This window comes from Stegostoma tigrinum, chromosome 16 (assembly GCF_030684315.1).
Source record: "Stegostoma tigrinum isolate sSteTig4 chromosome 16, sSteTig4.hap1, whole genome shotgun sequence".
Taxonomy (NCBI): Eukaryota; Metazoa; Chordata; class Chondrichthyes; order Orectolobiformes; family Stegostomatidae; genus Stegostoma; species Stegostoma tigrinum.
The window spans coordinates 6,244,532-6,267,835 of record NC_081369.1 but is presented as its reverse complement, the minus strand read 5'-3'; the positions used below and the strand labels follow the sequence as shown (position 1 = coordinate 6,267,835).

Here is a 23,304-nt window from a genome sequence, read left to right as displayed (position 1 = left end):
GGCACTTGTTTAGTCCCCATGGATTTGGAATTAAAATGCTTTTAATGAGGCCTGTTAGATGAAATATTGGAGCATTAGAATCTTGACAGTCAATGCACCTTGCACCTCTTAATTATATTACAGCACCCACATGCAGACACATTTTGCCACACTCTTGTTACCCCCTTGTTCCCTTGCACTCATCCTTGCCCCCCCTCGCTGCACTTGACCCCTTTCTTTTCACTTCCCTTTTTCATCTTGTGCACTCTAATTAAAAATACTTCTTCCAGTTGCCCAGCTGATGAATTAAACACCTTAGCTATGCCATATTTTAAACTATCACCCAGGTTTTAATTTGATTTGATTTATTGATATCACGTAACTAAGAGTGAAAAATTTTGTTTTGTGCGCAGTACAGGCAGATCATAACATACAAGGACATTTCGATCACAGGGTGATTGAGCAGAATGAGGCATACAAGGTTACAGCTGCACAGGTGTACAAAAGCATGATCAAGTTAAATCTGAAATTAGAGAGGTGCATTCAGGAGTCAAATATCACTAGGGAAGAGCCTGTTGAGCCTGTTGGTATGTATGTTTAATCTTCTGTATCCTCTGCCTGGCAAAAGAGGTTGGAAGAGAGTGTTACCATGCTGCCTTTCTACTCCAACAAGTGTGGATGGAGTCCACGGAAGGGAGTTCAGCTAGCATGATGGTATAGGCTGTGTTCTCAACTTTCTGTAGTTTCTTGTAGGCAAAAGAGTTGCCATACAAAGCTGTTATGTGACCAAATAGAATGCTTTGTATGATGGATCTATAAAAGTTGGTGAGGGTCCTTATGGACATACCAAATTTCCGAAGCCACCTGAGGAGGAACAAGAGACGTTATGCCTCCTTGACCGTTGCATCTCCGTGGGAGGACTAGGGCTAATTGTCGGTTATCATCGCTCCTAGGAACTTGAAGCTCCCAACCTTTTCCACTTCAGCTCCATTGATGTAGTTGGGGGCGTGTCCTCCTTCTTTCTTCCTGAAGTCCATGATCAGTTTGTTAGTTTTGCCGAAATTGAGGGAGAGATTGTCATGGTGCAACAATAACACCAAGCACTCCACCTTCCTGTAGTGTCGTTGTTTGATTTCTGGCCCACAGGGGTGGTGTCATCAGCCAAATTGTAAATGGAGTTTGGTTGAAATTTGGCCACAGTCATGAGTGCACAGGGAGTACAGTAGGGGTCTGAGAACACATCCTTGTGGGGCACCAGTGTTGAGGGCTATCATGGAGGAAGTGCTGTTGTCTATCTTCATTGATTGTGGTCAATGGGTTAGAAAGCTGAGGATCTAGTTGCAAGGGGCGGAGCAGAGACCTTGGTCTCAGTTTTGAGATTGCAGTCGGTTTTGCTATAACGCATGTTCTGTCAACGCAAATTGGCTATGTTGCGACTGATGAGTAGGGACATGCTGTTTCTAAAATGCAAACTTGTGTAGGCTGTAACGTGATTCTGTCGGTTTGTGGAAGAGAATGCATCAACATCACATGATTATTTCATGGGCTTTGTCATGAACACGTGCAATACTAGTGCCGAAAGAGTCTGAACGCCGGCATCTCGTGATCATTATTTGGGCTTTGTCATGTAGTGCTTTCTGTGGGAGGAGGCAGTATGACTTTTTTTTTCCCCCAAGATAAAATGTCAAATTTATTTTTATTTCATTATTAGATATGAATTGAGTATTTATTCAGACTGTGCTGACCTTTGTGTTCGGCTTTTGTGTTTTTTAAAGCTATTTTGAGTGACTTTTTTTGGTGGAATGCCCCCCACCTTGCTTTTCCCATAGACCCTGTCATTTCTATAGCATGATTTTTATAATACGATGTTGTGCAGGAATGCAAGTGTAGCATTACAGCAGAATCGACTGTAGTTTGGTTGGGATTATAACGTTGAAAGTGGAGCTGTGGTCAATGAGCAGAAGCCTGACATAGGTATTCTTATCGAGATGCTCCGAGGGTGAGTGTAGGGCTAGAGAAATAGCATCCGCTGTGGACTGTTACACCAGTAAACAAATTGCAAGGAGTAGTGGCAGACTGGGACGCTAGAGTTGATGTGAGCCATTACTAACTTCTAGAATTATTATGGAGGTAGGCCCACTGGGTAGTAGTCATCGAGGCACAATTTCAGATTGTAGCAAAGAGAGGTTAAAGGGGTCAGTGAATACTCCCATGAGCTGGAGTATTCACTCCATACACAGGATCTGAGTGCAGGGCCGGTAACTCCACCTGGGCCAGTTGCTTTCCTCTGGTTTGTTCTCAAGAAGGCCAATGTGATGTCTTCGAGAACAGGAGTACCCGGGGCTGTTGGGGCAGGTGACACTGCACCACTGGCATTCTGCTCAAACCGAGGGTAAAATGCATTGAGCACGTCAGGACGGGATGTATTTTTGGCCGCTATTTTGTTCTGCCTCATTTTGTTTCCCGTTATGTCATCTAGGCCTTGTGGCTGGCAGTGGGTTTCGTTATAGTTAGTTTGGGCCTCTAACTTTGTGTGGTACTATTGCCTCTTGGCGTCTCTAATGGCTTTGCAGAAGTTGTATCTGGATTTCCTGTAAAGATCTTGACCATCAAACCTGAATACCACCTGCCTGGTCTTTGGTAGGCAGTGGATTTCCTGTTCATCTAAGGTTTGCAGTTGGGCAACAAAAGGGTTGACTTCTTTGGCACGCAGTCCGCTACGCATTTACTAACAAAGCCTTTGATGATGATGGTATACTTGACTAGGTTGTCAACTGTTTCTTAAACACATTCTTCAGGCACCTGACTTAAAAAGCGGTCCTGCAAGGATGCAACAATTGGTTAATGCACAATCTATAGTATAGAAATATACATTATTATCCCTCTAAATATTCCCTACACGGGCGCACACTATTTTATCCTGTCAGGAAAAGAGAAAAAATGGACTGTTCTGTGAAAACTGGCTTTCTGAACGAAAAACACTTTTTTTTTGGGTAAATTGGTTATTTCTAATGACAAAATGGTATCATAGAATCCCTACAGTGTGGAAGCAGGCCATTGAGTCCATACAGACCCTCCAAATAGCATCTTGCCCAGGCCCACATCCATACCCTAACCCAATGGGAGATTGAACATTGCTAATCCACTTCACCCGCACGTCTTTAGTCTGTATGAGGAAGCGGAGCACCCAGAGGAAACCCATGCAGACACAGTGAGTAAAGCAGAGACAGAAGTAAAATATTGCAGGCGAAATCTGAAATAAAAACAAAGTGCTAGAAAATCTTAGGTCTGGTGGCATTTGTGGAGAAAGAAATAGCTAATGTTTTGAGGCCCGTGACTCTTTCTGAAGAACTGTAGTTAGCTCAGTTTTCAGATGGCTGGTTTGCATTGCAGTGACACCAATAGCAGTTGGTTGCCGCAACATGAAGCATCTTCCTTAACCTCTCCCCTTGCCTAAGGCATGGTGACCCTCAGGTTAAACCCCTACCAGTCGTATCTCTCTGAGAGAGCAGCCCTGTGGTCTGGCAGGGCTATGGTGACTTTACCTCATGCTAACTTTCTGTAGAGCAATCCAGGAAGTCCTAATCCCTAAATTTATTTCACTCAAGTATTCATCTAATATCCTTTTGAAACCATTCATTGCCTACAAGGATGCTGGATGCAAAGACAATCTGTGCTTGTGTTGCAGACTGAATGGGGATATGCATATGCTCCAGATTGGATTAGAGCAGTTGATGATAATTAGGAACAAATGTTTGAACAATTGAGAGTATCAACACTAAGAATATTCTCAGTTGGGCAAGGGCTCAGAGCTGTTTAAGGGAATAAAGGTTTGCATTTATCATGAACTTGGGAGAGTGATCAAACTTATAAGAAAGGTCACCGCTCCTGCATTCTGAGGAAGTTTCATCAGACCCAAAACGTTAACTGTTTTTTCCCTTAACAGATGCTGCCAGACCTGCTGAGGTTTTCCAGCAACTTTGTTTGTCTCCCACTTTCTCCTTTACCAAATGAATATTTAACAAATTAGCAGAGAGTTCTAGGTCATTACCAGTTGCAGAACAAAAAAACCTTTTCCTTGTATGAGATAGTGAGAACTTCTGATGCTGGAGTCTGAGATAACAGTGTGGAGCTGGACGAACACAGCAGGCCAGGCAGCATCAGAAGAACAAGAAAGTTGATAGTTCAGGTCAGGGCCCATCTTCAGAAATGTAATGTTCTCTTCACATCTCCCACCCTCTCTTGCCCAAAATCATAAAGGTTTTTCTTTTTCCCTAGTCGTTGATTTTAACGCTTTCACAGCACATGTATGTCACAGGCTAGGCCAGCATACTTTGCCATTCATAATTCTCTTGCAGTACCGCAGATTCAACCTTTCTGTCATAATGTGATGCATCAGAGGCTGGCTGAGAGTGCCGTGGGTCTAGAGTGACTTGTACACCAGCTCAGGTAAGGGCAGAAATTTCCTTTAAAGGGCATCACTGAGCCAAATAGATCTTTACAACAATCAGTGTTACTTTCATGGACACAGTGAGTCGAGTTTTTCAATTTTATATTTGTTAGTCAACCAAATTTATTAGTTAGTTGAATTTGTATAGTGAGTATATATTTAAATAGTCAACATAGTTATCCCTGATCCCAAGGAGTTGACTTTCCTCCATGCTAGTGTTGTGGGCCCTGAGGTGATTAACCAGTCTAATGTTAGACCTGCAGACTCAACCCTTTGAGAGGCACTTGGTGTATGATCAGGAGGCTGGGTGTGACGCTTGAGCTTCAGCCCCCTCCACCCAGGCCTGTCACAAATGCTCAACATGCTTTGTTCCTTTGCAGATACTTCTCCTTGGGCTAAGCATTTCCATGAGTCCTGTAGGGTTCTTCCATACTTTTTCAGAGACTTTGTGCAGGTCCTTGAACTGTTTCCTTGCCCCCTTGATAACTACCAAGTTTAACAGCCTGTTTTAGGTGTCTTGCGTCAGTGCTATGGCTCATGTATAGCAGCTGATCGACTATCATCAGTGCCATGATGTGAGGCACGGTAGTCAGAGACAAGAACCTGATATCGGGGTGCCAGAGGTGTTGGTGCTGATATTACCCAAGAGCTTTTTTGTCTGCTCCATATTGTTCATACTAATGATGCTTGCAGGTTAGCTGATATTACTGCTGCTCTTTAAACTCTGCGCTTCGAGTACATTTGTCATCAAATTGCAGGAATTTCATCAGGCAGCGCCACGGGTCACAACCAGGGGCTCAGGGATCATTTCCAGGCAGCAGCTGGGAGGGGTCAAAGGTCAGTGTCAGTTTGCCAATGCACGCACATTTATTTATGTCCCCTCCATGGCTGCATGCACCCAAAAGATGAACCTGTCTTTACTCGCAAGTCAGGCATCAGGTTGGTTTTTACATGGACGCTGTCTTCATTCCTCACCAACCTAAAGCCAAAATAAATGGTTGAGTCACTTAACTCAACATGACTCTCTTTCCCTTTGATTCCCCCTCGCATCTGATTCAGAATGATTCAGGTTCAAATCCCACACCAGGGATGGCCGCATGGGACATTGGTGAGGCCACTCTTGGAATACTGCATGCAGTTCCGGTCTCCCGCTGTGGCAGAGATGAAACTTGAAAGGGTTCATAAAAGATTTACAAGGATGTTGCCAGGGTTGGAGGGTTTGAGCTGTAGGGAGAGTCTCAGTAGGCTGAGGCTATTTTCCCTGCGTCAGATGCTGAAGGGTGACCTCTCAGGTTTATAAAACTGTGAGGGGCATGGATAAGGCCAAAAGCCAGGGTATTTTCCCCAGGGTGGTTCATTCCAAAACTAGAGGGTATAGTTTTAAGTTGGTAAGGTTTAAAAGGGGCCTAAGAGAGGCAACTTTTTCATGCAGAGGGTGATGCGTGTACGGAATGAGCTGCCAGAGGAAGTGGTGGAGGCCGGTACAATTGCAGCATTTAAAAGGCATGTGGATGAGTTTGTGAATAGGGAGGGTTTAGAGGTATATTGGCCAAATGCTGGCAAATGGGACTAAATTAATTTATAATATTTGATCAGCATGAACAAGTTGGACTGAAAGGTTTGTTTCTGTGCTGTACATCGCTGACTCTGACTCTAAATACTGAACTTCTCGGATTACTGCACACCCGAGCTGGTATTGAGCTCTATTGCCAATGTCTGCCCTCACTGAGAGGAGGCTCAGCAGGCAGACAATGGTGACATATTTCTGTGGGCAGCCAAATTTGAGGCGGCTATTGTGTAATCTTTCCCAGGTGACCTGTCAAAGGCCTTTGTCAGGACAAAGAAGGTCATGTGTAGAAGTGCTATGTAGCCCTCAAGTTTTGGTGCTGTTTCCACTTCAGGAATGCTTTGTGTTTGAGTCTTAGTATTTCTAGATCTCAGTTGTTCTTATTAAATCAACCTTGTTGTTTAACTAATTGGGAAGAAAAACATTTAGAAAAAATACATAGTCTTACAGATTTTATGCTTTAGAGGAAACAACTTATGATTGGAGGATCCTCAAGTTGGGTAGGAAAAAATGAGTGTCCTGCTAGGTGGGTTGTTTGATACTTTTTGCCGAGGAGAAGGGTAGAGTGTCTTTTTGATGTGGCTGGAGCTATGATCCCAGATGAGACTGACAAATATACATTAAGGTATTGAAAGACCAGCTATGTTTTTGCTTAAAGTTGACAAGGGTCAAGATCCCTGATACTTTGAGGATATAGCTACAAGATGCCACAGTTATCCAAAGTTACACAAATAAAAGAATCTACCACATGTACAACTTTATAGTCTGACATTTAGGGTTAACCTCTATTAAGAGGAGTTAATAGACAAACTGTAGTTGACTGCCCCATAGCATGGCTGTTGCAGCCAAGAAACAACCCACCCAGATGGCCAACGCTGTAGGTCATCAGATCGTGTTAAATCTCACAGGAAATTCCAATGCTTCTGTTTCAAAGATCTAGCCTTGGAAACACCTTGAAGATTCTCCAGCTTATGGGCCACAATGACTCCTTCAGGCTTGGTTGGTCAGTCTCTGCTCCCAAAACAGAGTTCGGAGACTGACACTGCCCCACAGCATCTCATTGACAAAAGCTGAAACAGTGTTGGTAAAGAGTCAGCTTTACCGAGTTGCTGCTAAATTCACCAAGCTTCCACCTTTTTCTGCTGCATCAAGCAAATATTGCTTGTGGCCTTTTGTCATCTACTTTCGGCCACGTGGAACTACTGATGGCTCCCTGGGATTCTTATTGACGGTCTCTTTTGTTTTTCTATGGCATGGAGCCACCACATCTTAGGGCTTTTCCTAGACCAAAATCCTGAGTCTGCTGACTCCAACAATTGTTCTGCCTGAAGTTTCAGTATTCACCCAGTTTCAAACTGCAATAAAATTAGAACTTAAAAACCTCTTGACCTCAATGTAGATATAAGCCTGTCTTTAACCAAGCTAAACCCAATTTACAATTCCTTCAACTTTTTAAAAATTTATCCACAGGATGAGGGTGTCATTGACATTTATTGCCCGAATCCTCATCGTCCAGAACGCAATTAAGAGTCAAACACATTGCAAACAGTATGTAGACCAGACCAGGTAACGATGGCGGTTTCCTTCCACTGGGGAATGACTTCCGTGAACCAAATGAGTTTTTCCGACAAAGGACAATGATTGTCATTAGACTCTTAATTCCAGATTTGTTTATTGAATTCAGATTCCACCATCTGCTGTGGCAGGATTCGAACACCTGTTCCCAGAACGTATCCAGGGTCACTTGGTGAACAGTTGGAGCGATAATACGATTAGGTCATCACTTCCCTATTTTAGTATAAATTTTAGTTTTTATAAATTAAAATTTAATTGTACAAAATGGGATAAATGCGAATAAATTCCTGATGATGCTAATGGGTTTTACAGCCTTTCAGAGACAATATTTAGCACTACCTCCCTAAACAATCAATCTCTGTCTGGGCTGTCATTACTGCAAACAGCATATTCTCCAGTGGGGTGGATGGAGAGCAGAGAGACCGTGTTATAGAGGGCAGAAGGAGACTTCAAGGGGCGTAGTGTTTGTGGTACAAAGAAGGCTAGCAGAGGGATGGGATGATGAAGGCTACAAAAGGGGTGGCCGGAGGTGGGAGGTGGTTTGGGGGGGGAGGGGTGAAGTTGGTGCTGGAAATGCCAAAGTGCATAAGAGGAAAGAGAAGGAGCCTGTAAGATGCAGTAGGCACATGAACTGCAGTTCACCACATCCAACTCAAGGGCAACTGCTGGTCCAGTCAATGATGCCTGCATCCCACAAGTGAATATTTTATTTTAAAAGAGGGGCTGCCAGGAGAGGAGAGTAGAAAGAAGTGAGAAGTGGAGGGTGGGGTTTAGGGCACCTTACAGCGGGGGGCGGGGGGAGAATATTGGCAGCCTGCTTGGTGTCAGAAAGCAAGAGAAGAATCTTGAATCTGTCACCAAAAGAATATTCAACTAACCAGGAGCCAGGAAAGCTCAAAGCCACTAATGAACTTGCCACATCTAAATGTGGAATCGTTTGTTTTCAGACTTCATATGTTCTGGAGCCACTGTCCAGGGGAAAAGTGTAGAGGATGTTACTTTAATAAGTTGTCAAATTAAATCATCTATTGAGACTAGAGATACAGTAAAATAGGCATTAATCTTGCAGCTTGTATCTTCACCAATCTGCAGGTGTGTTTAGGTGATGGGTAGGAGTGTGCATTAAATATTTTTCAAAAAGCTGATATCAATTTCTGACTGTTGTCTTGTGCCAATGTAATTACTCTGGTCTCCAAGAAATACGTTGCTTTCCTTGTGTGGTGTGGCTTTAAGTTTAATGGAAGTTGATGATACTGAAGATATTGGTGAAACCATCTCATTCCCCTCTCATGGGGAGGTGATGGCCTAGTGGTATTATCGCTAGACTGTTAATCCACAGACCCAGATAATGTTCTGGGGACCCGGGTTCAAATCCTGTCACGGCAGATGGCGGAATTTGAATTCAATAAAATATCTGGAATTAAGAGTCTAACGACTATAAATCTACTGCCAATTGTCAGAAAAATCCATCTGGTTCACTTATGCCCTTTAGGGAAGCCAACTTCCATCCTTAGCTGGTCTGGCCTACATGTGACTCCAGACCCACAGCAAAGTGGTTGACTCTGAACTGCTCTCTGGGCAATTAGGGATGGGCAATAAATGCTGCCCTAATCTGTTCATGATTAAAGAAAAAAAATTCCTCTGTGCGTCCCAATAGGTCAACACAAACACAATATTCTTATGTAATGACTGTATCAACTAATTAATGACTTGGTGAGATTAAAAAAGCAACTCCTGAAAACTAAAAAGTAGTCCTTAAAAGGCACCCCTTCAGAAATCTCATGAAAACCCCTAAATGGGAGGAGTAAGGATGGTGGAGGAATTATTTTGATCTCTGCAGCTAGTGAATCTTTTTCAAGTGTAGTCACTCATTATGGAGACAAATGTGGCAGTTGGTTAGCAAGGTCCTACAAACAGCACTGCAGTGACTAACCATATAATCTGTTTTGGCAGTTTCAGTTGAGGGTTGGATGTTAGCCCAGGATCTCAATGCATCAGGAAAGTCACAGTGATAGCTTGGTTCTGAAGTCATAGTACAAAGCAGACAGCTGTGCGCTATCCAGAGAAATCATGATTAGTGGGAGTAAATTTCTGACTTGGCATTCCTGACGGGAAGCTTTCTCCATAGGGAGCAGAAATTTAAAAATTTGACCTTTCCACAAACATTCCATAACTGGTCTGAGAACTAATTATGGTCAATTTCTGATATGATTCTTCATTGGTTTCCTTGGAATGTTCTCTCCAACTTCGGAGGGACGTGTGTGACTGGCTTCTTCAGTGCAGTTCCCTTAGGATTGGCACACAATCACTCTTAAATACATCTTAGAGGGAATCTGTCCTGTGCATGGTGTCTGCTCATTAGGCCAACTTGTCAGTGTCCCTGTGAAGTTACTCAGTATCATCCTAACAATTCATTTTCTTGCTAGTTTAGTATCATCTGCAAATTTAGAGATTTCACTCACAACACCCATCTCCAAATCATTTATAGAAAGCAGAAAAAGTGATCCCTGAGTAACACCACTTTTCAATACATCTCCAGTGAGAGATGTGCCTATCAATACTTTCTCCCCGTTTCCTATCTTTTAGCTGACTTCTAACCCATGTTGCCAAGGACCCATCAATCCCAACATTTCTCTTTTACTCCCCAATCTGCCATGTGACATTGGATCAAATGCTTTCCGAAAGTCCAAATACACAACATCCAGAGCAATACCCACATCCACTTCCTGTGCCTCCTCATCAAAGAATTCAATTAAATTTGTCAGACATGACCCACCCTTGATGAAGACATGTTGACTATCTAGTAGTAACTTGTTTTTCTCTAAATATATTCCCACTTTTGATGTCAATCTTTGTACCATTCCTGAGATAACAAGATGGAGAGCTGGAGGAACACAGCAATCCGAGCAGGAAAGTTGATGTTTTGGGTCGGGACCCTTCTTCTGAAGGGCCTGCTGTGTTCCTCCAGCTCCACACTATGTTGTCTCTGATTCCAGCATCTGCCGTCCTTACACTTTCTGCTAGGAAGGTCTCTGCAGGCCATTCTTTCTCAGGCAAGGACTGCCCTCGATTCTCATAACCGTGTGCTAGCTAACTTCAGCTCTAGAGGCTAATTGTTTCTTCCATGTCAATCACTTTTGCAAGTAGCTCTAGCCAATGACAATTTAAGGGGTCACCCATTTAAGACAGTTGAGGACAACTTCTTCCTCTGTGTTGTGAAACTTTGGAACACTCCTCTTCAAAACAATGATGCAAACAGAGCCATTGAATGTTTGTAAGGCAGGTAAATAGGTAAATTTTTGAATGTGAAGTAATCAGATTAACCATAATATTCTTATCAAAGTTATTTTTTTACTACTTATAAGTTAGTGAATGGTGCCATATATGTACAATGCAGGTGTACACTCTTCACTGTAATTTTACATTGAATACACATGACAACAAATTATTCAATTCAATTCAATTCAGACTTGAGCTGAATAGCCTATTCCTGCTCCTAACTTTTATGTCCATATAAACAAAGGACTGATACTCAAGGTGCCACGTGTCCTCTGACCATCACTTTGGCTAAGCTCACCTTTTAGCTTTTCTCAAGCTGAGTTTGTTAACTCCAGATAAGAGGGTGTTCAGGCTGCCATAATACCCCCTCAGGGCACCATGTTGCTTGGCTCCTCACATTTTTGTTCACCTCTAACCTAGCAACTGTTTTTCCAGATTGAGAAGAGAATCAGCCTGCTTCCAGATGGCGTCACACTATACCTGCTAAAGCCTAAGAATTTTGGAATATTCACTAGTGAGCCTATTAGCACGATAGAACCAGCCTCTGAAAGAGCAGTGAACTGTGCTAATGTGAGTAGCTTCAACCAGCCCGAGGCATGCGCTCAGTCAGCAGCAACAGCAGTCGAGAGTGGGAGAGAGAGAAACAGTGCATAGGAAGGTGCAAGGAGGGCAGAGAGTCAGGCAGCACCTTGTTGGGGAACAAAGCGTGAAGCTGGATGAACACAGCAGGCCAAGGAGCATCTCGTATGAAGGGTCTAAGCCCGAAACGTCAGCTTTTGTGCCCCTGAGATGCTGCTTGGCCTGCTGTGTTCATCCAGCTCCACACTTTGTTATCTTGGATTCTCCAGCATCTGCAGTTCCCATTATCCCCAGCACCTTGTTGGGGCTGGGTAAATGAGGCTGCCTCCTTCCCGTGGAGGAGGCAGTCATGATGGTGAGGAGAAATTCCAGATTTCTGCGGCTGTGAGTGAGTGAGGAAGAGAAAACGGTGTGAGAGAGGGAAGGAAGGAGCCAGGGACACACCCCCACCTCCCCCCTCCTATGAAAACGTATCTCAAAAGTAGGCAGAGAGAAGAGGGAATTGTCGACTGTAAAGGAAACCATTTCTGAACCACTTCAGTATGACCTTTGTTTGGAGCAACTTGGAATGTATGCCACGAGAGAGACAAATGATCGCTGTCAGTCAAACTCAAATTCTTACTTGTGTCTTGGTAGCCTGTCTCTGGCTCTGCTTCTTAACCTTGGTACCTAACCTGAAAAACTTGGCACTTTTTATGGCCATTTTTATATTAATTGCTCATGTTGTGAAATTACTGATTTATTGTATTCAAATTGTCCTTTTCACAAATTTGCTTCGTGCAATACCTCCCCTAATGTACCCCCATCCAATGCAATCGTATTGAACAAGTTTATACGATCCGTTAGTTTCATAAGTTAAAAATGTTGAAACGGTTGGGAATGAGAATCAATCGAGCATAGATTGGTTAATTCTGTCTGAAATCTAACACTGAATGATTCTTCCCAGCTTGTGGGGTCAGGCTGAAAGGGCAATGGATTCTGTGATCTTCAGGTCACACTTACCTCACTTACTTTATCTCAGTTCTTGATAATTTATTTAATGGTTTTGTGAAGGAATCTTAAAGTGTATTATAAAATTTAAATTGTGTGATGGTGCAGTTAGCGAGGAGTGACAGAAGGTTGGATGGCCCTTTTGAACTCGGATCTTGTTCAGAGGCTCTTGCTTCAAAGGATGAGGTGACTTGGCACCTCGCCAGCTCTTTGAAAAGCTGCTCAATTAACTGTAGTACCCTATCACTATATCCCCAGAGCCCTGCACACTTCTGCTTTTCATGTATTTATCCAATTTCGTTTTGGAATTGCGACTGAACTTGCTTCCATCACCCTTTACATATGCTGTGTTTAAAAAAAATTACTTCTCAACATCTTTCCCCGGATTCTTCTGCCAATTAAATTTCTGCCCTTTGTCAAATCAGTTTCTTCTCATTTATTCCGCCGAATAAATCATGCTCGTGATCATGCACACCTTTTATTTAATCGCCCCTCTGTCATCTTCCCACTTAGGAAGTTGTAACATACGTACCACAAACCATGAAGGAATTGCACTGAATCCTACAGGTTCTGGTAGGCTTGGCCAAGCTGAGGCAATGAATAGTGGAACTCTAATTTCAAACTGCTCCTGGTGAGGACTGCTGTCCCAGAGAAGATTGTTTAGTTGGTGAGAGGACTTGAAGGTGAAGTTTTCTGAGCGGGTTTAACCTGGGTGAATACTAAGTGTTGAGGTGCAGCTCCAAGAGCTCACCGAGAGAAATGTGTAATTCTAGCTCAGCTGCTACAGTACCAGGCCTTGCCTCTTGCTGATGCACCCTCCAGTGGTGAAGGCCGTGCTCAAAGATGTCTCAAGTCTGTTTGGTGCAGAAGCTGAGGCTAAAGGACGAATTCTCTACTTTCTGCAAAGTTGGGCTGCCGCTTCCATGTCTGGAATTATCATTGCTGAGTATTATCAGTGGGGGTTTTCTTAAAGATATCTCCTACCAGTTGTTTTGGTCACTGGCTCAGAACCTTTGCTATGACAGCAAAAGCAAGAAGCTCAGTTTTATGCCTTGAAAAAATTTTGCATGTCATAGAAGATAAAGCAGATTTTCTGCAATGCATAACACTAGAAAAGGAAATTTGTCTTCTTTCCTGAGCAATCTATTCTGCAATTTTTATTTAAAAGCATCTGAAGCTGACCTATTGTCTCACATGATTGGCTTTGACAACAAAGCTCATCAGTGCCAAATGATCTTAGATTTTCTACTTGCAGCTTCCTTGATCAATCAGTGAGGCTTTCCATTGCGTAGAAGAGCTGACTAGATCGTCAATGCCCCAGGTTCTGAGCTGAGTCATCTTGATGGGCCTTGACAGCAGCCATCCCATTATGGAAAGGCATAATCTTCTTGTTTCAGAGTGCTATGCAACTGTGTTTACCTGTACAGATATGACTGGTCGAGAGGTGTGGCTTGGCTCAATTCCGATGTTGCCCATAAGCCAACATAAAGAGAGAATTGCATTTTCATTACTCTTTCACATCCCCTGGACATCCCAGAGTTTTTCTACTGCCAATGAAGCACATTTCAAAGTAAAAACAAAACCTGCTGGAGAAATGTGGCAGGCCTGGTGGCATCTGTGGAGAGAACAGTTAACATTTTGAATCAAGTGTGACTTTTTTTGAAACTGAAGAGAAAGATGAATAAGAGGTGCAACCCATTTGCCCTGCCTCAGTCCTAACCCCTTCCTCCCATTCCCAGAACCACAGAAGGATTCCTTCCTGCTCACATTCTGTTGTGGAAACGTCCTTATTCAAAGGATCATCCTCAGCAATTTCCACTACCATCAGCATGATGCCACCACCAAACACATCTCCTCTGCTCCTCTACTGTTAGCATTCCACAGGGACTGTTCTCTCGGAGACACCCTGGGCCCTTCGTCCGTTATCCCCAACACTTCATTTCCCACACTTCATCTCCAGCCCATGGCACCTTCCCATGCAATTGCCTGAGGTATAACACTTGCTGTTTTACCGTTTCCCTCCCCACTGTCCTAAAGTGTCTCTGTACGCCTTCCAGTGAAGCAGTGATTTACTTACAATAATTTCAATCTAGTCTCCTGCATTCACTGTGGTGCCTTAAATATTGCAACGGCAAAATGTGGATGTCTGTTTTGTTGAATACTTGTGTGCAGATCACAGACGTGACCCTGACTTTGTGGTCAGTAGCCGTTTTAATACACTGTCTTGGTCTTGTACTCACATTTCTGTCTTGGGTCTGCTGCAGTGTTCCAGTGAATCGACTGCAAAGTGGAGGAACAGCACCTCGTAACCCATGAAGGCACTTTACAGCCTTGTGCATTCAACATTGAGTTCAGAACCTCCAAAACACAAATTCTGTCCTCCATTTAGTTTCTACCTCTTTTATTTTCCCTCTTCCCATCCCCGCCCCCCCCCCCCACTTCCCCTCCCCGATCCCCACTCCCCACTTCCACTCCACCTCCCCGCCCCATACCATTCCCCACCCATACTTCCTCCGCCCCCTCTCTCCCTCATTTCACTCTCCTTTTTTCCCTCATTTCTTGGCCCACCATTCTTGGCTCCCTCTTTCCGTTCTCGGCTCCCTCTTTTCTCTCACCCCCTTCGCCGCCCCCCCCCCCCTTCGCCGCCCCCCCCCCCCTTCGCCGCCCCCCCCCCCCCTCGCCGCCCCCCCCCCTTCGCCGCCCCCCCCCCCTTCGCCGCCCCCCCCCCCCTTCGCCGCCCCCCCCCCCTTCGCCGCCCCCCCCCCCTTCGCCGCCCCCCCCCCCTTCGCCGCCCCCCCCCCTTCGCCGCCCCCCCCCCCCTTCGCCGCCCCCCCCCTTCGCCGCCCCCCCCCTTCGCCGCCGCCCCCCCCTTCGCCGCCGCCCCCCCCCTTCGCCGCCGCCCCCCCCTTCGCCGCCCCCCCCCCCCGCCGCGCCCCCCCCCTCGCCGCCCCCCCCCCTCGCCGCCGCCCCCCCCCTCGCCGCCCCCCCCTCGCCGCCCCCCCCTCGCCGCCCCCCCCTCGCCGCCCCCCCCCTCGCCGCCCCCCCCCCTCGCCGCCCCCCCCCCTCGCCGCCCCCCCCCCCTCGCCGCCCCCCCCCCTCGCCGCCCCCCCCCCTCGCCGCCCCCCCCCTCGCCGCCCCCCCCCTCGCCGCCCCCCCCCTTCGCCGCCCCCCCCTTCGCCCCCCCCCTTCGCCCCCCCCCTTCGCCCCCCCCCTTCGCCCCCCCCTTCGCCCCCCCCCTTCGCCCCCCCCCCTTCGCCCCCCCCTTCGCGCCCCCCCCTCGCGCGCCCCCCCCCCCCTCGCGCCCCCCCCCTCGCGCCCCCCCCCTCGCGCCCCCCCCCTCGCGCCCCCCCCCTTCGCCCGCCCGCCCGCCCCCCCCCTTCGCCGCCCCCCCCCCCTTCGCCGCCCCCCCCCCCTTCGCCGCCCCCCCCCCTTCGCCGCCCCCCCCCCCTTCGCCGCCCCCCCCCCTTCGCCGCCCCCCCCCTTCGCCGCCCCCCCCCCTTCGCCGCCCCCCCCCCCTTCGCCGCCCCCCCCCCTTCGCCGCCCCCCCCCCCCTTCGCCGCCCCCCCCCCCTTCGCCGCCCCCCCCCCCTTCGCCGCCCCCCCCCCTTCGCCGCCCCCCCCCCCTTCGCCGCCCCCCCCCCTTCGCCGCCCCCCCCCCTTCGCCGCCCCCCCCCCTTCGCCGCCCCCCCCTTCGCCGCCGCCCCCCCCTTCGCCGCACCCCCCCCGCCGCGCCCCCCCCTCGCCGCCCCCCCCCCTCGCCGCCGCCCCCCCCCTCGCCGCCCCCCCCTCGCCGCCCCCCCCTCGCCGCCCCCCCCCTCGCCGCCCCCCCCCTCGCCGCCCCCCCCCTCGCCGCCCCCCCCCTCGCCGCCCCCCCCCTCGCCGCCCCCCCCCCTCGCCGCCCCCCCCCCCCTCGCCGCCCCCCCCCCCCCTCGCCGCCCCCCCCCCCTCGCCGCCCCCCCCCCTCGCCGCCCCCCCCCCTCGCCGCCCCCCCCCCTCGCCGCCCCCCCCCCCTCGCCGCCCCCCCCCTCGCCGCCCCCCCCTTCGCCGCCCCCCCCTTCGCCCCCCCCCCTTCGCCCCCCCCCTTCGCCCCCCCCCTTCGCCCCCCCCCTTCGCCCCCCCCCCTTCGCCCCCCCCCTTCGCCCCCCCCCCTTCGCGCCCCCCCCCTTCGCGCCCCCCCCCTTCGCGCCCCCCCCCTTCGCGCCCCCCCCCTTCGCGCCCCCCCCCTTCGCGCCCCCCCCCTTCGCGCCCCCCCCCTTCGCGCCCCCCCCCTTCGCGCCCCCCCCCCTTCGCGCCCCCCCCCTTCGCGCCCCCCCCCTTCGCGCCCCCCCCCTTCGCGCCCCCCCCCTTCGCGCCCCCCCCCTTCGCGCCCCCCCCTTCGCGCCCCCCCCTTCGCGCCCCCCCCCTTCGCGCCCCCCCCCTTCGCGCCCCCCCCCTTCGCGCCCCCCCCTTCGCGCCCCCCCCCCTTCGCGCCCCCCCCCTTCGCGCCCCCCCCCCTTCGCGCCCCCCCCCCTTCGCGCCCCCCCCCTTCGCGCCCCCCCCCCTTCGCGCCCCCCCCCTTCGCGCCCCCCCCCCCTTCGCGCCCCCCCCCCTTCGCGCCCCCCCCCCTTCGCGCCCCCCCCCCTTCGCGCCCCCCCCCCTTCGCGCCCCCCCCCTTCGCCCCCCCCCCTTCGCGCCCCCCCCCCTTCGCGCCCCCCCCCCTTCGCGCCCCCCCCCTTCGCGCCCCCCCCCCTTCGCGCCCCCCCCCCTTCGCGCCCCCCCCCCTTCGCGCCCCCCCCCCTTCGCGCCCCCCCCCCTTCGCGCCCCCCCCCTTCGCGCCCCCCCCCCTTCGCGCCCCCCCCCCTTCGCGCCCCCCCCCCTTCGCGCCCCCCCCCTTCGCGCCCCCCCCCCTTCGCGCCCCCCCCTTCGCGCCCCCCCCCCTTCGCGCCCCCCCCCCCTTCGCGCCCCCCCCCCTTCGCGCGCCCCCCCCTTTTCTGTAAGTGTTTTAAAACAAATGGTATTATGTTCACCAGACCCAAAGCATTGTCCTCCTATCACTCAAGCCACTTGCCCTGTCTTATTACCCAAGAGAGAGTCATGCTTTGCTCTTTCTCTAATTCTCTAATGTTTGCATATTGATGAAGAAAATTCACTTAAACACATTTGACAATTTGTTCACATGTCAAAAACCTCTCCAATCTCTAACTAGCACTTTATAGTGCTTTACCATTTTCCCCCCTACTGTTGCCATGTATGCCCCTAATATGCGGCCTAGTCTGATGTGTGTTTTATTAACTACTCCCTCTTTTCTTGTCACTTTTAATGGCTCATATACATGCTCACTCAGGTCTCAGTGCACCTCAGAATTGTACACTTTATTTAGTATTGTCTCAAAATGTTCTTCATCCCAAGGTGCATCCCCTCACTCTTTTGCAGTGAAATGGTTCACGACTGGGAGGTGCAGTTGTTTATTGCGAACCAAGCGGAGGTGTTGTGCAAAGCAGTCACCAAGCCGCCGCTTGGTTTCCCCGATGTAGAGGAAGCCACACCGGGTGCAATGGATAATGTCTGCTACTGGAGCTCCTACCTCGTGCTAAAACTGTAGCATGTTTTAATAATGGACGAGGCCTAACTATCCAAAACTAGCAGCCTGAATCCTGTATGAGAAAACTGAATAGGAAGATTGGTGCTTTTTACCTAAAAGCTCTGAATTAAACCGCTCTCTTGCTTTGCTTCCTGAGTTCTCCTTTTCCCAGGCCTCACTGCCATAGTCTGTCACCCACCTCATCCTCAATCCTCCCCCTGCGGCCTCCACCCCCCACCTCTGCTGTCACAGGCTACCACCACCTCTCCGCCACATCCCCACCAACATTGTCACAGGACTCTCATTCCTTCTCCTGCCTCCTACCCACCACTTCCATAGATCTCCCATGCCTTCCTCCCACTGTCACAGCCCTCTCACTGCCGTCTCTTCGCCAACACTGTCCCCCCCCCCCCCCCACCTCAACCCTGCACTTTCACAGGACTCTCAAGCCCCCCTCCCAATCATTTGAGAGAGCAGCTAGGAATCAGTCACACTGGTGTAGGACTAGAACCATGTAGAGCACTGGACCAGTGGGTTTCCTTTCCTGCAAGACACTAGAGAACTTGCTGGGTTTCTCCAATAATGAATAGTTCTCCACTTCGGACATGAAGTATGATGAATTTGGTGAGGTACTAAGGGTAGGTGGCAATGGTGGATCTGTCACCCAGACCAAGTCAGCAGATTTTGAGAGAGGCATGATTGAAACCCAAGTCTGGCTACATCAGACCAGTGAGGTGGGGCAAACTGCGAGGATGCAGCTCTGTTGGTTTGCCCGTGTATGAGTCATTGTGACCTGTATATTTTTTAATACCCTCAGGGCACGGTTTCACGCCATTTAATTATGAAACTAAATCTGTGTTGAACACTTACCTGGGACAATCACTTGTCGGATTTTATTGAGAAATCTACAGCTTATAACCAGGCAATATTACATGAACACAACAAAGATAGGTTTGAAGGATGTGATTGAATCCCTTGGATGTCACATAGTCTGTGCAAACCTCACTCTCCTTGGCTTTGAGCTTGTTGAAGTGCTTTCAAAAGATCACTGGTCTTGTTGGTGCTCCCAAGTGAGGTTGCATCTCATCCTACATCCAATTTTTTAGCGACGGATTGACATTTAATCATAGCAAGGGTTTGAACTTTGTCTTAATCAAGATGTCAATATAATTAAGTAATGATTTGCCACAAGATGTCACCAGCACACTTGTTAAATGCTATATCCATTCAGATAGATGAAGATATTGTAAATTGATGTGTCAGCATCTCCCCACTCTACTCCGTGCACTCTGTCTCTATATTTCCATGGCTTTGTTACAGAGAAAACTTCAAACAAGGTAAAATATATCAGTGTCAATGTACTTCCAGTTTAGTGCTCTCAATTTATTCCCTCAAAATACTTCAGTGACCATCTCTAGTGATGACTTAAAAGTCACCACCAGATTATCTTAAAAATACGCTTAAAATACTCCATCCAGGTTCAACCCCAGTTTGAAAAGGCAGACTGTACAATTTTAGGGCTGATGGATCATGGTTATACAGAAGTGGGCACACTGAATATGTCTCCCACTACTCTTCCCTGAGGAAAGGCCTAAACTCCGGGAAGTTGGCCATTGGATGGAATGCCTAATTCTAAAACGTCGGATATGCCTTCTCCATAATATGGTTGCTGAGGAGTCACTGCCTTCCTGCAAATTTTCACTGTTTTTGCTTTTAGATTAACAAATCAAGTAGTTCTTGTTGATATACTGAAAAGTGGCCTGCCTCAGGCTTTTGTCAAACAAAAAATTGTTGCCTACCTTTGGCTCCCTTCCTTTCCCTTTACCCTCCACCTGGCACTGTGGAGAAGCAGAAAGAAACTGTTCCATGGATTATTCCTGAATGCTGAATCAGTGATTCCAAGAATGATTGTCAGTACACAGCCACGCCTGTTTAATAGTTAAGTGATGGAGTGAGTTTGCAAGCGTGTAAAATCTCGATGTTCTCATACCTTCAATCTTTCACCTTGTCAAGAGGTGTTTTGGGAATAGGTGAATGTTATTTTAATTTAATTCATTCAACACACAGACCCCTATCTTCTAATGCGTGAACACTTCTAGTACCCTCAAGTCTATTTGTGGCTGATGTACTCAAAGCAAATGGTGCAGCAAACTTTCCGTTTAATACACCGTTAGACTGGGTTTGCCAAACTTCAATGATTAAACAGGAGGCTCCTGGAATGCAAGATCCATCCCTTGGGCATAGCTGCAAGCCAACAAGGTCCAATTTTCGCATGTATCTTTTGAAAGAGCTGCTGATGCAGCTGTTGAAACTCTGGCATGGCCCAATTCAGAGACAGAGCTTGGCTCCTCACCCAACTTGGGCTCCTAGCTGCTTCCTGCCTGCCATATTAACAAACAGCCTGAAGTGTCCTGCTGACTGGCCCAGCCACACTTCCGACATCGTTACCACCACCAAGAAATTGCTAGTCAACTGCATTCAAAAGTGCACTGCAGGGAGGGACCTGTTTTTCACTTAGAGGGTTAGCTGCCAACAGTTACATCACTTCACTGCAGGGAATCACTGGCACTGACTCAGTTATACCAGTCTTTAGAGTTGCCATCAGGCAAGATAGCTGTTGGGATTGTGCCTCCTGGCTAAAGATCAATACTTAACATTGTCACTGTGTGAATGGTACTTACAGAAGGCACTGTTTAAAGAGGAGTACTCTCCTTTGGTGTCAGTGTTCTTTCTTGATTTCTTTCAGTCTGTTCTTCAACCCATGTGATTGTTTGGCTGTGAAGCAATGACCTTCAGTCCAATTTTCTCCACTGCTGCCACCAGTGTTCAGCTGTAGATCCCCCTGTGACAAATAGACAAGTCCACTATAATAGACCAAGCTAACATGCTCCTGTGATTGCTGGGGGCTATATTCAATTAAAGGATGCCATTTCTAAGATATATTTGAGATAGGAATGGTTTAGTTCTTCACCAGATTAGGTTTGGTATAGTCTGGTACAATCTAGGTTATTGTTCTAGGATAGGAATTGAATTTTCCTGACACATGCGGTGCCCACATAGTTTGCCTCTTCACATTGACAGTCAGATTGGTTTCACAAGTCCCATATGCTTTCTTAGGTTCCTGATACTGTCAGATTGTCTCCTGACAATGTATTTATTTGGTTTCCTGACCAAACCTGTTTTTAAGAAGTAGTCCCACTATTTACTTTGTGCTTTGCTGCCAAGCCATGATGCATCTGTTTGCTGAATTATATAATTGTACACTCCTAGTTTCAGTGCTTTATCCATTTTATGTTTTTGAATGCTTGCTTGTGCTGATCATTGAATGGAACTAATGTGATTTAGTTGTGTCAATGGTAGTTTGTATCTAGAAATGACCCTTTGGCTCAATTTAAACTTATCCATTCAGAATAGTACTCTTGTTAAATACAGTCATGGTATGTCCATGAATTCAAGATTAATCTTTCTTGACACTGTTGGAGGGAAAAGTCATAGTGACCCTGAAGTTTCATCTGTTACTTATCTTTGCTGTGAGCAATTCTGATTATTACTTCTAAAGGTTGTTGAATGACAAGGTGCAAAGGAAGATTTAATTGGTCAAGACAGTTAGAAGCAAACGGTCATCTGATTAAACCCCTTCACTCAGGATTGGCAACCTTGGGCCATGGGGACAGTATCTCTGACATTACAACATTCTGTGTCAATGTCATTTTAGATTTGGCTACGCTGATGCTTGGACCAAAGACTGAACTTGGGGCAGAGGTGTAGGTGTTGGGACTGAAGTGGGTATTGGCATTGAGACGTACCCCTGGTCTTTTGGCAAAGATCTTGAAATAGGAAAATTTTTAATCTTTTTTACCCCAAGCATTAAGATCCTCACCTTGATGTACCTAAGCTCCACCTATGGTGGTCTCTTCCATTCCCCCTCAGAGCAGCGTTGACCCAGTTTTTGATGAGCCGTGGGCAGCTCAGTGGCTCAGTGGTTAGCATTGCTGCTTCACAGCACCAGGGACCCGGGTTCAATTCCAACCTCTGGCAACTGTGTGGAGTTTGCACGTTCACCTCATGTCTGCGTGAGTTTCCTCCCACAGTCCAAAGAAATGCAGGTTAGATGAATTGATCATGTTAAATTGCCCCTACTTCCAGGGATGTGTATGCTAGGTAGGTTAGCCATGGAGAATGCAGGGTTACAGGGATAAGATAAAGGGAGTGGGTCTGGGTGCGATCGACCGACCAAATGGCCTGCTTCCACCTGTAGGGATTCTGTGAATTTGGAAAGAATCGAACTGCTGCAGTTAAGTGTTTTGACTGCTTATCTCAGATGTCCCAAACACCTGACTTAATGTTGGCAGTCATGGTGCTGACTTGGCGCTGAAGTCTGGGCTATAAATTGTTACACAGCAAGACAACTGGGGGAGCCAAGTCTGTAATTATCAAGCAAATAATGACTTACACGCGGTTGCTGACTTGCTCGCCGAGTTGGTAAGTTTGTTTGCAGACGTTTTGTCACCATACTAGTAACATCAGTACAACTCTGGTGAAGCATTGGTGGTCTGTTTCACTTGCTATTTATATGTCTCTGTTTGCAGGGGTGGGTGGCATCACTTAAGGATTTGTTTTTTTGTGGTTGGTATATGGAGTCTAGTTCTACATGTTTGTTAATGGAGCTCTGGTTTGAGTGCCAGGCCTGTAGGAATTCTTGAGTGTCTTTGCTTGGCTCATCCCAGGATGGCTACATTGTCCCAGTCGAATTGGTGTCCCTCCTTGTCCATGTATATTGAATTGAGTGATAGCTGGTCATGTCTCTTGGTAGCTAGTTGGTGTTCGTGAATCCTGATGGCTGATTTCCTTCTGGTGTGCCCTGTGTAATGTTTTTGGCAGTCTTTGCGTGGTTCCAAAAGCATAGTCTGCTGATAAAAGACATCACACCATAACAGGAAGACACAACACATCCAGAGACACTAGTCACCTGACCATACATTGACAAAGTATCTGAGATGACCACTAGATTACTGCACCTCCTTGGAATCATGGTAGCTGACAAACTGACAGCTACACTACAACAGTTACTGATGAGAATAAAGGATGCAACAATCTCAACTAACAATATCCAACATTATATACAACATACCACACAGAGTGCCAAAAACAATACATAGGGGAAACCAGAAGGAAACTAGCAATCAAGATTCAAGAACACCAACTAGCTACCAAGTGCTGGCACCCACCCCAGCAAACACACAAATTGCAAGCAGGACTGAACACCGATAGTTCACCAGAGGTGTTGTGATGATGTTACCTAGAATGGTGACAAAACGTCTGCAAG

At 48.1% G+C, this 23,304-nt stretch overlaps 1 protein-coding gene and 1 long non-coding RNA gene across 5 annotated transcripts in view; one reads left to right on the top strand and one right to left on the bottom strand.

Moving 5' to 3' along the window:
- Positions 1-23,304, top strand: part of vac14 (vac14 homolog (S. cerevisiae)) — a 320,684-nt gene that overhangs the window by 194,826 nt on the left and 102,554 nt on the right. The gene's annotated exons all lie outside the window — the stretch shown is intronic.
- Positions 391-23,304, bottom strand: part of LOC125459857 (uncharacterized) — a 110,607-nt gene continuing 87,693 nt past the window's right edge. The window contains exons 2-4 of the long non-coding RNA XR_007249131.2: positions 20,660-20,820; positions 13,839-14,034; positions 391-2,799 (exon numbers count right to left, since the gene is read on the bottom strand). This is a non-coding gene — a long non-coding RNA (uncharacterized LOC125459857). The remainder of the gene's footprint in view (positions 2,800-13,838; positions 14,035-20,659; positions 20,821-23,304) is intronic.